Source organism: Juglans microcarpa x Juglans regia, chromosome 1D (assembly GCF_004785595.1).
Source record: "Juglans microcarpa x Juglans regia isolate MS1-56 chromosome 1D, Jm3101_v1.0, whole genome shotgun sequence".
NCBI classification, from domain to species: domain Eukaryota; kingdom Viridiplantae; phylum Streptophyta; class Magnoliopsida; order Fagales; family Juglandaceae; genus Juglans; species Juglans microcarpa x Juglans regia.
The window spans coordinates 31,879,437-31,896,820 of record NC_054594.1 but is presented as its reverse complement, the minus strand read 5'-3'; the positions used below and the strand labels follow the sequence as shown (position 1 = coordinate 31,896,820).

Genomic DNA, 17,384 nt, shown 5'->3' with positions numbered 1-17,384 from the left:
GAAGTTTCCTTCCCCACATGGCAGACCATCCACACTACCCTTGACTGCACCAAATAGTGCCTTGACGTGAATGAGAAATCCACCCCATCAACCTTCATATCTCACAACTACTGCAGGCAATCCTTGCCCTTCACTATTCTCCATTTTATATCACATAGCCACCTCCAATTAAGGATCATTCAAGCTCATAACTTCCCCCTCCAGAAGTCTAAAGTCATGCAAGATATATTTCATTCCATTTAATCACTTCTTCACCCCGTTCTTAAAGAGAAACTCAAAAGAGCTCCCTCGGGCAGATTTCTGAGTCTTTTTGCGAGGAGATTTTTGACCTTTTGTAAGTATTTTTACACGATGACTCCTTCATAAACGTTGTTTTCCTTTGAGTTTAGTTTCCGTGGATATCTTATTAGTCACATTCCATGCTTATTTGATTGGTAAAAAGTATTTTTAATCATGAAAATGTCATTCTGGGCGTGAAGCTGGAGGGTATGTTATGAAAATTTTGACTAAGCTTATGAACATCATATCTTGGTCCAAAAATTTAATGGAGTGTTTTTAGCATCTTTTCATGAATGTTAATTGAGGTTTTATTGCATGACTAAACCTTTTAATGATAGATTTTCCTAGATTTAGAAACTTGAAAACTGGAAGTGGAACAACAGTTTTTGTTTTGAGAAAGTTTGAATATTTAGTGGTTTAATCTTACTCCAAAGGTTTTGATATTTTTATGTGATGATTCTAAACCTCTTATATACATGTTAGGATGTTATTTTAAAGATATAATTTTTCTAGGCAAAAGGATTTCGGTTAGGCCTAAGATTTGATTTTTTTTGTTAGACCCATGTTTTATTGAGTTTTAGCCATGTGATTTTAAGTTTGATGGTTGGATATACTTTAGGATACATTCTTAAACCATGTGATATTTTAGTTTGAAGATCACCTGTCTTTAATGCATGGATCAAGAGATTGATCAAAGTTAATTGGGAGAAAAGTTTCTATTTTTGAACTAGGTGTAAAACCAAAAACTCTAAGTGTTATTTTGTGATTTTTGGTGAGTTTTGTTTGATCATTTAAAGCATGGTTGATCTTAGGATGATGTTATGAATATGTTAAAAGTAAGATTTATTTTTTTGGAACTCTCGGAGATGTTTTGAATAAGATCAAAACTTGTGATTCAAATGTTTGTTTTTAGTTAAAAAGTTTGGATCTTTTTATTAAAAAGTTTGGGGTTGATGATTAGTAAGTTCTTCTTGGATATTTTAAGTATGTTTTTAAACTTAGAATAGGAAGATTTTTGTTGCAAAAATTTGGTTTGATCATGAGTTTTGAAATTAGAAGAAGTGTGATAAAAATTAAGGGGAAAATCCTATGGATGTTTTTGCCATAGTGTATTTTTCATAGTTATGATTTGTTTTAAATTTTTATGATTTGATATTTGAGTTTATGACAAATTTTACATGAGAAATATAAATTTTGGAAAATTAAGTTAGGATGTGAAATCCTTAAGTTCGGGATAAAATGGTCATTTTTTCGCATGTAGAGGGTTAAATGGTAATTTCACTCTAAGTTATCTTGTTTTCGTGCTTCTAATTGTTAGTGATTAAATTTCTAATTTTTAGAATCACTATTTTCAATTCCTCGTGTTTCATGCTTTATTTTCGTAGAATGCGACAATCGAGGTAAGTAAGCTCTTACCTTACTATTAGTTTACTATGCATGTATGATGGGTAAAGAAACTACAATTTATGTTCGTATGTTGTTATATATGCCATGCCATGCCATATTATTACATATTTATCTGTTATACCATATATTCTATCACGTATTGCTATAAGTTGCAAGTATGTTATGTTACGTTATGCCATCTGTTACATGTATGCCGCATCACATAATGTTCACTGTTACATGTATGTCATCTCACGTAATATTCACTATTATATGTTATGTCATGTTATGAAATGTTGTCTATCAAGTACTTCATGTCTTTCGACTTACGTTCATATAAGTCTTTGTATAGTTAAGTTATTGTTTAGCTCATGGTTATTGTAAATCATAGTAACCTCATGAGATAAAAATACGCAATCATGGTAACCACATGAGATAAGAATATGCAATGATGGTAACCCCATGAGATAAGACTATACAATTATGGTAACCCCATGAGATAAGACTACTCTATCATGGTGACCTCATGAGATAAGATTACTCTATCATGGTGACCCCATGAGACAAGAATATGTTTCAAGTTCATGTTTATGTCATATTATGTTCAGGTTTATGTTATGTTCAAGTTCACATTCATGTTATGTATGTTCACGTTCATGCTATATTTCAAGTCTATATTATGTTTTAAGTTCACGTTCATGTTAGGTTATGTTCAGGTTCATGTTCATGTTATGTTATGCCCATGTTCATGTTATGTTTCAAGTTCATGTTATATCATGTTCACGTTTATGTTATGTTTCAAGTTTACGTTCATGTTATGTTATGCTCAGGTTCATGTTATGTTCAAGTTCTTGTTCAAATTATGTATGTTCACATTCATGCTATGTTCTAAGTCGATGTTATGTTTCAAGTTCACATTCATGCTATGTTGCTAGTCTATGTTATGTTTTAAGTTCACGTACATATTATGTCACGTCAAACTAAGTTTTAGTTTCAATTCAAGTTATGTCATGCTATATGTCAAGTTATGTCATGCTATATACTTACTTACGACTTTGATTATACATTTATACTTTTACTGTCATGCATGCATTATTAACCTGTGTAGAAGTTTTCTATTAACTTGCTAAAATTTGTAATCAAATTTCACTGTAGTAGTCCCAACTACCATTCCCCTCGAATGGTAGGAGATGTGTCAGGATTAGAGCATGGAGCAAACACTGGCAGACTAGAGAAGGTTGACTAGACGTTGTAGACGCAACATGGAGCTTACAGCCTCCATAGTTAGCTCTTTGGATAGTATTCCGGCATCGTTAGTCGAGTTACGCGAGTTACTCAACGAACTAGCCCAATAGTATATTTTGACAATGTAATTGTGGAAGTAGGTCTCTGTTGTTTTGAGATTACAGTCTTCTAAGACTCATGCTGTAATCGTGGCTGTTTATTTTGTTAAGTATGCATGAATTATGTTTTAACTATTTGAGATATTATAAGTTTGGTGCATAGTATTTCTCAAAAAAATAATCACTGTGAATATTACATAATACTAGATACATGTTTGGAATATTGCATCTTATATGTCATGAACGAGGGCAAGTAACCTTGTGTTGCATGTCCCGACACTTTGGATGTCCGTCCAATCCCAAGCGGAATCTAGGGGCATCATAGTACCTGTAGTATCGAAGCATTGCTTCCCGGTTGTCCTCCCCTTGAATGGTGAATGTGGGCTTGTCGTATCGCAGCACGGGTCCCTTCGTTGGGACTTCTTCTCGCCGCTTCAACTGGGAGTCCCTTTCCCATTTTTCATGAGGTTTGATCTTAGTTGGGGCCTTCCCATTTCTTTCCACGCGTTCTATTTCATTCCTTTGCAGCTCGGTCAACGCTCGGAGAGTGTCTTCTGCGTTAATGAAGCTGTCGGCTTGGTCCATGAATTCCCACAGCGTCGCGAGAGTCCGCTTGGCTAGTTCTGCCATAAACTAGGAGCATTGCTAAACGCCTCCTAGGAGTCCCGCCAAGGTGATCTTCTCATCTTGATCATCGGCGGTTTTGCGGTCCTTATTGAACCGGGTCAGGTAGGATATCAGGCTCTCGTCCTCCTCTGCTTAGACATGAATTGGGTTAGAAACAGCCTGGCTGGCTCGCCAAAGCTATCCATTGATTTGGGTGCCAGTGACCCAAACCATGCACATGCTAACCCCTTCAGGGTCAACGGGAATGCCCTACAAGCAATTTCTCCCGGAGAAGCCATGCAGCGTCATGTGAGCCCTAAAGATTTCTAGTTGCTCGAGAGGGTTCCTGCTCTAGTCAAACATCTCCATAACAGGGATTCTGAACTTTGGTGGTAAAGGGAATGTCATTACCCCTTCACTATAGGGTAGACTCGTGTTTGTGAGCAATTGGTCTACTTTCCGCACTATTTCCTTGTACTTCCCCTTGAGACTGCAGAGCTCATCCAACATGTGTTTTTACTCCTCTTCCTTCTTCGGCCCCACTTGCGTATTTTGAGACCCCACTTGCTCAGTGTCACTGGCCTCCCCGCCTTATTGGTCACGCTGGAGTTTCTTGAGTTCCACATTCTCTTTGCAGAGTGTTTCCACATCGCCAGTCAGTTTTGTCACCCACTCTTCCATGGCTTTTAACCTTGCTTCCATGACATCCTCCACGTTTCTCCTGAATTGTTTGGAACGGATTGTCGTAGGCATGAGAAGGACACGCAAGATCTATTACGATCCCATAGATAACACCACTATTGATGTCGTGTTTCGCACGCCATTGGACCAGGCTCCAACAACTCAGGTCTTCAAAATCAACCCTGCAGAGAGAAGAATGTATGTGGCTTAGAGAGGGCGGCCTAGGGGTCGGGGAGCTTTCGATGCCAAAGTCAGTAAGTGTTCTTGGAGTGTAGTAAGGAAGAAAATCTAGGGATCAAAGAGAGTTTCATCGTACCTGGGATTAGTTATTTATACTATCAGTTCGAAGAGCAGATCATGCTTATAACTATAAGGTTCAGATTCCTAGTACTGTTCATTTTGTCAGAACTTTTAAATGTGGCGTGGCTCTGTGACGGCCCCATTAATGTGGTAGGGCTCTGCGACGACGTCATTAATATGGCGTGTCATCCCTGCGGCGGAGCCATTTAATGCAGTGTGATTCTCCAGCCTTCTCCACTTGGCTTGCCTTTCCTCTGGCCCGTTCATGCCTTTTTTGTCAGTAGATCAACGATCCTCTGCATGTCACGCTTGCTGTGTGGGCGGGCACTCGATGACTAAATGCTATCCGAGGGACCTCAGATCGATGGGTGTCGACAAGTCCCATCGTCTGCTGCACCATTCCTCCAACATGTCACGTACAGGAGATTCTCTTAGTGGGCTGGATTTGTGACTATTCGTCTTGGGCCAGGCTTGGCTGGTCCTCCTGGGCCTTGGGGGGGGGGGCGGGGGGGGGGGAAGGAAATTCCCTTACACAAAGTTTAGGTCCTAAAAGCCAAAAAGACTCAAAGCACAAACGTCTACGTTATTTTCGTTGGCATTTATGAACTAAAATAGTATTTGATATTAAAATTATGATATAGATACTTATCAAGATTCATGTAATATAGGTTTTATATTCCAAATTTTTTAAAATTGATACATTACATTTTTTAATTATAAAAATAAAATAAATGATGCAGTTATCTAATTTTTACTTTAAGATTAGTGAAAAACAAATACAAATAAGGAGTTTTGCTGATCATTAACTCCACACACCACACTTATTTTTATTTATTATTTTTTTCAATTTCTTTTTTGTTTTATTCTTTCTAAACTAATTGAATTTTTCTACTCATCATCCATACACCACACATTTAGTAAGAGAAGAAAAAATTAAAAATCAAAAAATTATATGTGATGTGTAGTGTGAGGATGATGAGTAAAATTTTTCACAAATAAGTGACTGGAATTTTGTTAAATTTTAAAATGTGAAAAGAATAACGTGTCTCTATTAAAAAAGAAAAATAATTGTGATTCGCAAAATTTTGGTAATTTGAAATATGAATTAGTGAAATATATAGGAAGAAAAATGATGTTTATATTTACAATTTTACTTTAATAAGTGTTGAAGTATCAACTATTAAAAATTGTGAAAATTTTAAAATTCAAGATTTGAAATTCAGATTATAATAAAAAATACTAATAAAATGGGTCTGCATAAAATTGTTTGTACCTATAACACTACTCAATATATAAAAAAAAAAATGATGTCAATACTTTTTTAAAATAATAAACAGAGTTTCTTTCAAAATGTCATGTACAAATAAGTACAATTACATATCAGTATCTAGCAATACTCTAAAAATAACAATATCTAGACATTGATGTCACCATTGGACTAGGTCTTCCACTAGCTTGGCATGTCGTTCTAGCGAGCTACCTCATTATCATGTCTACCAACATGGAGAACCTCGTATTCCTGAAACCATTGGAGAAGAAGATGAATTTCTGCAACCAAAGAACTGTACTTAGAGAAATTAGGTTCTCTTGATATTATAGTTTCAATAATAGCGAAGGAATCCCCTTCCAATATCATACCAGAGATACCTAAATAGAAAATTATCTGTAAACACCAACTTCTTTTCGACTCAAAGCTAACAAAACTCATCTATTATCATCCCTTAAAATGACTCCAATTTCTACAGTTTCAAATTGTCTTAAATAAAGTCCTATCAAAATTCAGTTTTGCTTTAAGTTGATAGTGGAGGCTTCCGTGAGAGCAACCTCTCATTCCTTACAATCAGCTGATTAGATTTAATAGCATTGAAACTCTTTACATACACAAAACAATTATCAACAATCTCATGAAGTACACAATCAAAATTTTCAAATAATCGAAGATTCCTATATTTTCAAGTACCCCCACGAAATAGTGAGGAAAATAAGAACTATAGACATATCAGCCCCATTAAATCCCACAGCAAATCATCAAACTCAATATCAGCATCTAACAACTCTAAAATGATATTACATCTGTCAACCCATACCTGTCTAATAATCAAACACCTACATAAAGCATAACTGCTATCTTCAAGTTACAACTTGCATTAATCATAGGTGCTATTGGAAATAATACCATTCTCATCAAATTCAGCCTTAGTGGGCAGACTATTAGTACAAGTTCGCCGAGCAAAATTCTTTACTTTATTAGGTAGCTTCAGATGACACAATTTCCTCCAAAACTCATGATTGCCTTGTGAATGTGAACTTCTAGCTCTCTCGTCAGCATTTAACAAATCTAGAGCAAATTGACACACAAACTTAGCTGAATACACCCTACTTTTACCACTCTAAATATTTAATCATCAACCTGAGTAAGTAAAGGAGTTTGAATTATCCGATCTGTCACAAAATGAGGAAAAAAAAGCTCGTATCAAAACTCCATTCTAGGTTCTGAAATTCCTATTAAACAATTCACTAACTATTAAGTCCGGATATAAAAGTTAATTAGAAGTTGGAAGGTGAGGTAACAAATATGCTAAAACCCATCTATCATGCCTAATAATAATTGTATCCCCTCTCCCAACTCGTCATATGCACCTTTGAAGCAAAATTTAGGATTATGTAACAGCTACCACCCCTACTTAGTAAGCAAAGACATATTAAATATCTCTAAGTTCTTTAAAAATTTAGAAGTATACATCTTATTTCAACAAACCCAATGCATCTTATGTTTTGACCTACTTGACCCCACCAAAACCTTACAAATATCATTTCCAAATACTTACAAAAGGATTTAGGCAATCAAGAACATTTCATTGTATAAGTTGGTAATGCCTGAACAATTGTTTTATTAAGATTTTCCTACCAGCTTGTAAAAGTAACTTTTCTTTCCAGCTTTGCAATTTGCTCCAAACTCGTGCCTTCAACTCCTTAAAAGTATCATTCCTGGAATGACGAATGAATAAAAGAAGACTCGAATTAATTAACAACTCTATTTTCTTCAAATTAAGTTGATGTCCTGGAGTAAGTTCATAAACATTTAATAACTTCTTAAGACATTCATTTTTAGGCTAAGTAGCTTAACATAACAATAGACTATCATCTACAACAAACAAATGACTTCTTGTTGGAGCTTTGTTACACACTTTCACACCTTTAATCAATTGTCGTCTCTCAACATATTGAGTAAGGGAGGATAACCCATCAGAACACAATACAAACAAACAGGGTGATAAAGGATCACCTTTTTGCAAACCTCTTGATGCTACAAAAGCTGAAGTAGGCACACCATTAAGAAGAACTTTGTAAGAAACTGAACTTATGCAAGATAAAACCAAAGACACCCACTTCTAATCAAAACCTAATTTGAGCATGAATTTTTCAATAAAACATCATTCCACCCTATCGTAAGCTTTACTTTTATCTAACTTCAATGACATCACACCTCTTCTACCTCTCCACTTATTTCGTATAGAGTGGAAAACCTAAAAAACAAGGATATTATCAGTGATGAGCCTACTTAGAACAAAAGCACATTGACTATTAGAAATCATTTGTTGTAAAATGAGTTTCAGCTTATTAACAATGACTGTAGCAATGATTTTTTAGTAATGACTTTAGCAATGATCTTATAGACATTATTACACACTAATAGATCTATAGTTTGTAATCTTCTCATGCTTCCTCTTCACAAGAACAATAAAAATATCAACTCTACCACAATTTAGAGATGACATCAACAACCGAATCACCCACAATATAAAGAGTCATTTTCAATCTCTCATAAGTCATTACTAGAATCCCGCACAAATTATAAAACTCCAAACTCGAATCCTAGTCCAATTTACTAAACAACCTTGTCCAATGTCCAAAACTAGCCGTCGTAAAATTCTCCCTCCTTCCTTCGCTTTCGTCATCTCCTAATGCACCCCTCCTTCTCCTTCCTCCTCTGCCCTTTCCAATCCTCCTACATCCACCTATTCACATTACTCCTCTCATCTTCCATGACCTCAATTCCTCGGAAGCCTCCCATTCTTCTCTTCCTCCTTCACCAGGTCCACCCTACCTCTCTCATGCCCATAGTTGACTCAATTTTCCTCCTGAGGTGTCTAGTCTTGATTAGTAATTCCGAAGAAGAGACATAGTGTGGTGGGGATTATGCTAACACGGTGCTCGATCATATGCTTGACTTCGTATCAAGGCATTTATAGTCCTTTATGGAGTATAAAGAATATAATATAGATCATAGATATTTGTAATCAGTCATTTATCACTTCACTCAAGGTAGGAACAATAGGATTTCATTACTATAAATATGCATAATTGAAAAGAATAAAACATCTATTTGGATATTTCTCTTCAACCCCACAAAATTGTATTATTTCTTTGTCATTAATGGTTGAAGTGAATTCTTTGAAGAGAAATGGATTATGGGAGTGTGTGACTTGAACTATTGATTCGTCCATGCAAATACTGTCACATTTGTTTGAATTCACAACTAAATGTGTCTTTGTTCCAACCACTGTGTAAGCCCCATACAGAGGATAGATTGGTTAACTTGAAGATAATCTTTTATATGATCAGACTTGATTATGTGGTGTGTGAACTGGCTCCGTAAGATCCAGTAGAATAAGTGATGCAGCATAATACAAATTTTGTTTTTATCTATTTAGTATTATGGAAATGCACTCATTTCTTTTGCATTGACTCGATTTATGATATATAATACTATCAGAGTGCAGTAAGGAATCTAAAGTAGAACATGCTAGACTCTATTTGTAAAAAGTAAATACATTGTAGGTAAAAAGTCTCAAAATGTTTTTTTGAGTTTTTGGGGAATAAATTCAAATCGCAAGGTTTGAGATGACCCAGAAAGCACTTGATCATGGTCAATTTTGTAAGCCTACTTGGGTATTGAGTATTTACTTGTAAGAACTGAATTACTTGCATTCATTTGATTTGTGCTTGAGCTAGATGATGAAAAACTATCATGTCTGGTTCCCTCGGGGGATGGATCCATAATAATTCATCTATCCCAATAACAAAAAACCTGACTTGAATGATCATGTATTAAGAGCTAGATTGGCTCGATCCATGATTGGAAACTACGGGATATAGATATAAAAGAAAGAAGACACAACCCTAAGGATCCATAGAATTCAATGTGGACCCAACATAACAATAAAAACGTTTAAGTTGTTTTGTTTTATACTTTTTTGTATTTAAGATTTTATATATCAAGATAAATATGTATCTATAAAATATATACAATAGTATATATGTTTTATATTCAACTTAATCCTTTTAGTAAATAGTTGGGCCAAGTTTAATTACAATTCAATTAAGAGAACGAGCAGTAATTACTACTGGATAACACTAGATTACAAAGTATCCATGGCTGAGAATTGAAATTTGATCTTCTTCCATACTTCACAAGCAGCCACTAGCACAAGATTCCATTTATTGTAACGACCCAGTCGAATAATTCTAAAGTTCAAATATTTATATTTCTTATTGAACCTAAATTATATTTAATGGGACATATTGGATAAGCCCATGAGAGAAAAATTATTGAGATTGATTGGGAGTTTTAATTAGGCTCAATAACTAGATTAAATCTCATTTATTATTTATTAAAGGAATTACTATTAGAATTTAAAGATTGACCATTAGAAATTTATTTCAATTTAAAATCATCACTGATTGAAGTTCCTAACAAAGCCTTAGTCACTCCCAATCATACATTAAATGAACTACTAGAGTATGTTTTTAATTTCAAACGCACTAGGATTACAATTCTACAATCCTCTTCATTTTAAAAATCCTAAACCCCACATGTAACATCCTATAAATAAAGTCTCATGCACTGTACATGCACCTCCCTCTTCAAGTCTAGACTTTTTGTTTTTAGCTCTCTTTTTACCTTTAGCATGCCGTAGTCTCATCTCCACCACCATGAACCACGGCAAGGCCACCATCGTCTATTCCTCCCTCCTAATCACAACCATTGTTGTCACTCCATCACACCGTGATCGATATTGTGTTGAAAATTTTAGGAAGTAACACTACAAGGTAAGTAGCTTGATCATAAATTAGGATTAGCATACTTTGACTAATTATATATATTATTACTAAAGCTAGTTCTTTGAAAGTCAGTGTTTATGTACCACGTTGTCATGATATTTACAAGCACATTATTGATCATGTTTCATTCCGCATATTATAGTTATGTATGTGTTATGCATCTCACATTACATAGACAAGTAAGTTTTTATAAGATCAAGTGTAAGATAAATATCAGATAAGGCCATTCAAATGCATGGTACCAATGCAGTTCAAGGTGGATGTGCAAGCCACTGACTCAAGCGTAGTCCACCATAGTATGTCAGAATACTATCAGCGGCTCCCGTTACAGTTGCAGGATGTGGGGCTGGTGCACAACCTCGCACATAGGGTTAAGTGTGTTGGCCAAGCAGATCAGTCAGTTAATTTAGATAGATAAGTCATGCATGTCATCGGCATATTTATGAATAGTCATGATTTTAATTATCAGCATGAAATATTTTATGAAAACCATATATTTAGTATGTCTATGTTATGATAAGTTTCTTACTAAGTCGTCGACACATTTTAGTTGTTTTATGTTTTTAAAGCACCCAAGGTTAGAATATTTATGAAGGTAGAACTACAGGACGAGACTTAGTCCAGGGAAGTGTGACAGTGACCTAAATCATGTACAAAGATGTTAAGTTATGATTTTATAGTACAAATTTCAAAAAATTTTAATAAATACTTCCGTGCACTCTTATTTATGATTTCAATATTTTAATACAAAACAAATCTATTTATTATAAGGAATTGTTGTACTCGGGGCTTCCTTTAAAAAAAAATATTTTTAAGTCAGATTTAGTAATAGCACTTCGGCTCCAGTGATTTTCTAAAAAAATGACGTATTTCTTAACCGTGTGGAGAGGGATGTTACAATTGGTATCAGAAACCAAGTTGAAGATTTTGTAGAATTTCAAAAAAAAAAAAAAAGGAAAATTTTACAAAGAAATATATGTTTTTTAAAAAAAAAAAATTCTAGGCCAAAGTCTCCGTGAGGCATGTCCTGCTCTGCAATAAGTATTTTAAACTGTTACTGTTTTGTTGTTTTAATTAAATTTGAAAGATATTTATAGACACATGCACCTATTACATGAAAGAGTTTTAGAGCATGAGATATGGAAGTTTATAAAGGTGAGATTAGGATTTTTTTTTTTTTTTTTTTTTTTTTAAGATCCATGGTGCATCTCATTCATGAGAAATTAGTCTTAAATTTTGTGGGATTTTATCTGAGAAAATTTGGAATGAATTTAGTAGTTTTTTGAGTTATGACATAGATTTATGTATAGTGTATGGTGTATGGTATTTCATGATGATTGGTAGAAGATATATTATGTTCTATAGGTAATGCGATTATATCACCAAGTACAAGTTGTAAGATTTAGGATACGAAGTTTAGAGAGTCTTATGTTATGATGTATTGAGATTATTATTTTCGGTCGATAATTTATTATTATTTAATGTGAAGAGTTTTATTTACGTGAAGATCGTTAGTTACTATTGTATGTGGAGTTAAGATGATTGTTGGGTGAATTTATTATTATAATTTTAAATCAACCTCATTGTTAAGGTTGCTATTTGTTTAGGCTTGAATTGAATTTGGAGTGTATGATGGTTGACACGTAGCATGCTAACGTGTTCACCTAAAGGATTAGTTAGGCATCGGACCAAAATATGAGACGATTGGAATTTTTTGAAGAGTGCTGCTACATCCACAAAGGAGTTACACAAAAAAACTCACAAATTGACGTGGCTTCATCTTATCTATTAGATCAACTTTACAATAAAATTAAATTTACAATCGATGAACCACATCAAGGCATATCAGTTTGTAAGATTTCTTTTGTATAATTATTTTGTGGTTAGAGTATTTCCCTTCTTTGAATATTAGGTTCAACTAAATGATTGAGTAAAGATACATGAAAAGCATGTGGCAGATAAGTATGTAAGTTATTTGAGGTCTAGCAAATTCAAAGGAATGAATTTATAAGGATGAGAGTTTGTAACGATCCGACCCAATAATTCTAAGGTTGAAATACTGATAATTTTTATTGGGCCAAAATTATATTTAATGGGCTATATTGGATAAGCCCACAAGTGATAAATTATTAAGATTGATTAGAAGTTTTAATTAGGCTTAATAATTAAGTTAAATCCCATTTATTATTTATTGAACGAGTTATACTCATTTTAGAATTTAAAGATAGACCATTAGAAATTTATTTTAATTTAAAATATCATTGATTGAAGTTCCCTATTTAGTCTCAGTCATTACCAATCCTATATTAAATGAACTACTAGAGTATGTCTTTAATTTCAAACACACTAAGATTACAATTCTAAAATCTTCTTCACCTTAAAAATCCTAAACCCAACCTATACCATCCTATAAATAGAGTCTTATGCATTGTATGTGCACCTATGTCTTCAAGCCTTGATTTTTTGTTTTTAACTCTCTTTTTACCTTTAGCATGTCGTAGTCTCATCTCCCCCAACATGAACCACAACAAGGCCACCATCGTCTCTTCCTCCCTCATAATCACAACCATTGTCGTCCCTCTATCGCACCGTGATCGATTTTGTATCGAAAATTTTAGGAAGCAATACTACAATGTAAGTACCTTGATCATAAAGTATGATTAGTATACATTAACTAGTTATATATATTATTACTAAAACCAGTTCTTTGGAAGCCAGTGTTTATGTACCACACATGTCATGATATCTGCAAGCACAGCATTCATCATGTTTCATTTCGCATAGTATAGTTATGTATGTATTATGCATCTCACATTGCATAAGACAAGTAAGCTTTTATAAGATCAAGTGTAAGATAAATATCAGATAAGGCCATTCAGATGCATAATACCAAAGCATTTCAAGGTAGATGTACAAGCTACAGACTCAAGCGTGGTCCACCATAGTATACCAGAATACTATCAACGGCTCCGATTGCAGCTGTGGGATGTGAGGCTGGCGCACAACCTCACACACAGGGTTAAGTGTGTGGGCCAGACAGATCAGTGAGATAAATTAGAATAAACAGTTAGTTTAGATAGATAAGTCATGCATGTCATCGGCATTCGGCATATTTATAAACAATAATGATTTTAATTCTCATCATGAAATATTTTATGAAAACCATATGTTTAGTATGTCTACATTATGATAGGTTTCTTACTGATTCATCGGCTCATTTGAGTTGTTTTATGTTTTTAAAGCACTCAATATCAAAATATTTATGAAGGTAGAGCTGCAAGATTAGACTTAGTCCAGGGAAGCGTGACAATGACTTAAATCATGTACAAAAATGTTAAGTTATGATTTTATAACACAGACTTTGAGAAATTTTAATAAATGTTTCCGCACACTCTTATATATAATTTCAATATTTTAATATAAAACGACTCTATTTATTATAAGAAATCTTTGTACTATGGGTTTCCTTTAGGAAAAAAAATATTTTTAAGTCAGATTCAGATTTAGTAGTAGCACTTCTGATTTTCTAAAAAATGACGTATTTCTTAAACGTGGGAGCGGTGTGTTACAATTGGTATCAAAGACCATGTCGAAGATTATGTAGAATTAAAAAAAATACAAAGAAATATTTTTTTTTTCAAAAAATAAAATTTAGGCCAAAGTCTCCCCAAGTCATGTCTTGCTCTGCAGTAAGTATTTTAAATTGTTACTATTTTGTTGTTTTAATTAAATTTTAAAGATATTTATAGATGCATGCACCTATTACATAAAAGAGTTTTAGAATATGAGATATGGAAGTTTGTAATGGTGTGGCTAGTTTCTTTTTTTTTTTTTTCTTTCTTTTTTTCTAAGATCGGTGGTGCATCTCGTTCAGGAGAAATTAGTCTTATATTTTGTGGGATTTTATCTGAGGGAATTAGGAATGAATTTAGTATTTTTTGGAGTTATGACATAGATTTATGTATTGTGTATAGTATTTCATGATGATTGGTGGAAGATATATTACGTTCTATAGGTAACGCAATTATATCAAGTGCGAGTTGTAAGATTTAAGACCCGAATTTTAGAGAGTCTTATGTTACGATTTATTGAGATTATTATTTTAGGTGGAGAATTTATTATTATTTAATGTGAAGAGTTTTATTTATGTAGAGATCATTAGTTATTATTGTATGTGGAGTTAAGATGATTGTTGGGTGAGTTTATTATTAGAATTTTAGGGTGAATTTATTATTAGAATGTTAAATCAATCTCATTGTTAAGGTTGCTATTTGTTTAGGCTTGAATTGAATTTGGAGTGTATGATGGTTGACCGTAGCGAGCTAACGTGTACACCTACAAGATTAGTGGGGCATCGAACCAAAATATGAGACGATCATAATTTTTTGAAGAGTGCTGCTACATCCACAAAGAAGTTACACAAAAAAATCTCACAAACTGACGTGACTTCATCTTATCTGTTGGATCTATTTTATAATAAAATTAACTTTATAATCTAACGAATCACATCAAGCCATCTCAGTTTGTGAGATTATTTTTTTATAATTCTTTTGTGGCTAGAGTATTTCCCGTCTTTGAATATTATGTTCGACTAAATGATTGAGGTGTAAAGATACATGAAAAACATGTAGCGGATAAGTATGTAAGTTATTTGAGTTCTAGCAAATTCAGAGCAATGAATTTTTATAAGGATGAGAGTTTGTAATGACCCGGCTCAATAATTATAAGGTTGAAATATTGATAATTTTTATTGAGCCTAAATTATTTTTAATGGGTTATGATATATGCAAGCACGTCATTCATCATATTTTATTCTGAATATTATATTTATATATATATTATGCATTTCACATTGCATAAGATAAGAAAACTTTTATAAGATCAAGTGTAAGATAAATATCAAATAAGGTCATTCAGATGCATTGTACCAATGCAGTTTAAAGTGGATGTTCAAGCCACGAATTTAAGCGTGGTCCACCATAGTATACCAGGATATTATCTGCGGCTTCCCTTGAGGTTGCGGTATATTGGGCCGGTCACAACCTCACACAAAGGGTTTAGTATGTTGGTCAGGGAGATCAGTCAGGTAAATTAGATTAGTTAGTTAATTTAGATAGATAAGTCATGCATGTCATCGGCATATTTATCAACAGTTATGATTTTAATTATCAGCATGAAATATTTTATGAAAACCATATGTTTAGTATGTCTACATTATGATAGATTTTTTTCTGAGTTATCGACTCATTTTAGTTGTTTTATGTTTTTAAAGCACCCGAGGTCAAAATATTTATGAAAGTAGAGCTGTAGGACAATATTTTGTCTAGGGAAGCATGACAGTGACTTAGATCATGTACAAAGATGTTAAGTTAAGATTTTATAGCACAGACTTCGAGAAATTTTAATAAATGATTCCGTGCACTCTTATTTATGATTTCAATATTTTAATACAAAACGACTCTATTTATTATAAAGAATATTTGTACTCGGGGCTTCCTCTAGAAATAAAATATATTTTAAAGTCAGATTCAATAGTAGCACTCCAATTCTCGTGATTTTCTAAAACTATGACGTTTTTCTTAACCGTGGAGTGCGAGGTGTTACAATTACTCTCACGAGCAAGATCACGTCCCTCGTTACGAGCATGTACCCATGTTTTTAGAGTTACTCGATTAGCTAGGCACCAGGTGCATTTCCCCAAGGATGCCCTAAAGTTATCCAAGGGCTTGTTGGTCAAGATGGTCGGAGGGAGTTCTCATTTATTGTGATAAGGCAATGGGGAAGAGTTTTTGGACAAAGTATTGTGGGAATAAAAAGCGTGAACTTGCAGGAGTAGCCTTCGCTCGTTTACCAATTGTTGGTCTTGGGCATCCGAGGATTTAGCAAGAGGGAGGTGATTGACGGGATTGTTATGTTTTTCGGGTTGAATATGATAACACAACCTTATTGAGAGTTCAATGAGTATTTTGAAGACCGCAGTGCTCACGGTTATTGATATTACAAGTTTACCATGGACTCAAAGTCTTTTAACATGTGATGTGACGAGAAGTTTCAATTTGAAACTGGGCTTGTAAAAGTAAACAGATCCATGAAGTAATGAGTGAAAGTGAAGTCATAGAATATGAATGATATGGGTGTCCCATTGAAACAAACACCTTCCAATGAGCTGTTGGTTTTTAAATTTAGAAATGATTAAAATATTTGATGTAAAGTAAAAAAAATAATGTAAATCATTATCATTGTTCAATGTATCGGTTCGGTTGTCTAGATTTAAATGAAAATGTGTCTTGGTAACTTGAGACAACGCATGCCTCTTTAGGATATGAACCTTAACTGCTTCCCAACCAAATAAAGGGTTGTGTCCTTTGGTAGATTAGAAACCATTTCAATGTATTCTATAATATTTAAGAAATTGTGACTTCATAAAAGATACTCCTTTATTTTAGTTGTGACTTTTCATAAATACCATTTCATTTATATAAGTTGTGACTTTTCACAAGTACCATTTCATTTAAATAAATTGTGACTTTTCACAAGTGTCATTTCATTCTAGTTGTGTAACGCTCCGTTCCAAAAGGTCTGGAGAGTTAGCTCTTAATACCTAATATCAACTTAAATAACACAACTATAAAACCTAGAAAACTCCATAAAATATTAATTCAT

The 17,384-nt window shown here is 33.7% G+C and overlaps 2 long non-coding RNA genes across 2 annotated transcripts; one reads left to right on the top strand and one right to left on the bottom strand.

Moving 5' to 3' along the window:
* Positions 1-1,332: 1,332 nt before the first annotated feature.
* On the top strand, positions 1,333-9,852 carry LOC121249009. The gene is made up of 3 exons (XR_005937568.1): positions 1,333-1,342; positions 8,783-8,786; positions 9,719-9,852. It is a non-coding gene; the product is annotated as an uncharacterized LOC121249009 (long non-coding RNA).
* A 4-nt stretch (positions 9,853-9,856) lies between these two features.
* On the bottom strand, positions 9,857-16,448 carry LOC121249003. Its single transcript, XR_005937562.1, has 2 exons — positions 16,326-16,448; positions 9,857-10,124 (listed from the first exon to the last, which is right to left on the bottom strand). It is a non-coding gene; the product is annotated as an uncharacterized LOC121249003 (long non-coding RNA).
* Between the last annotated feature and the right edge of the window lie 936 nt (positions 16,449-17,384).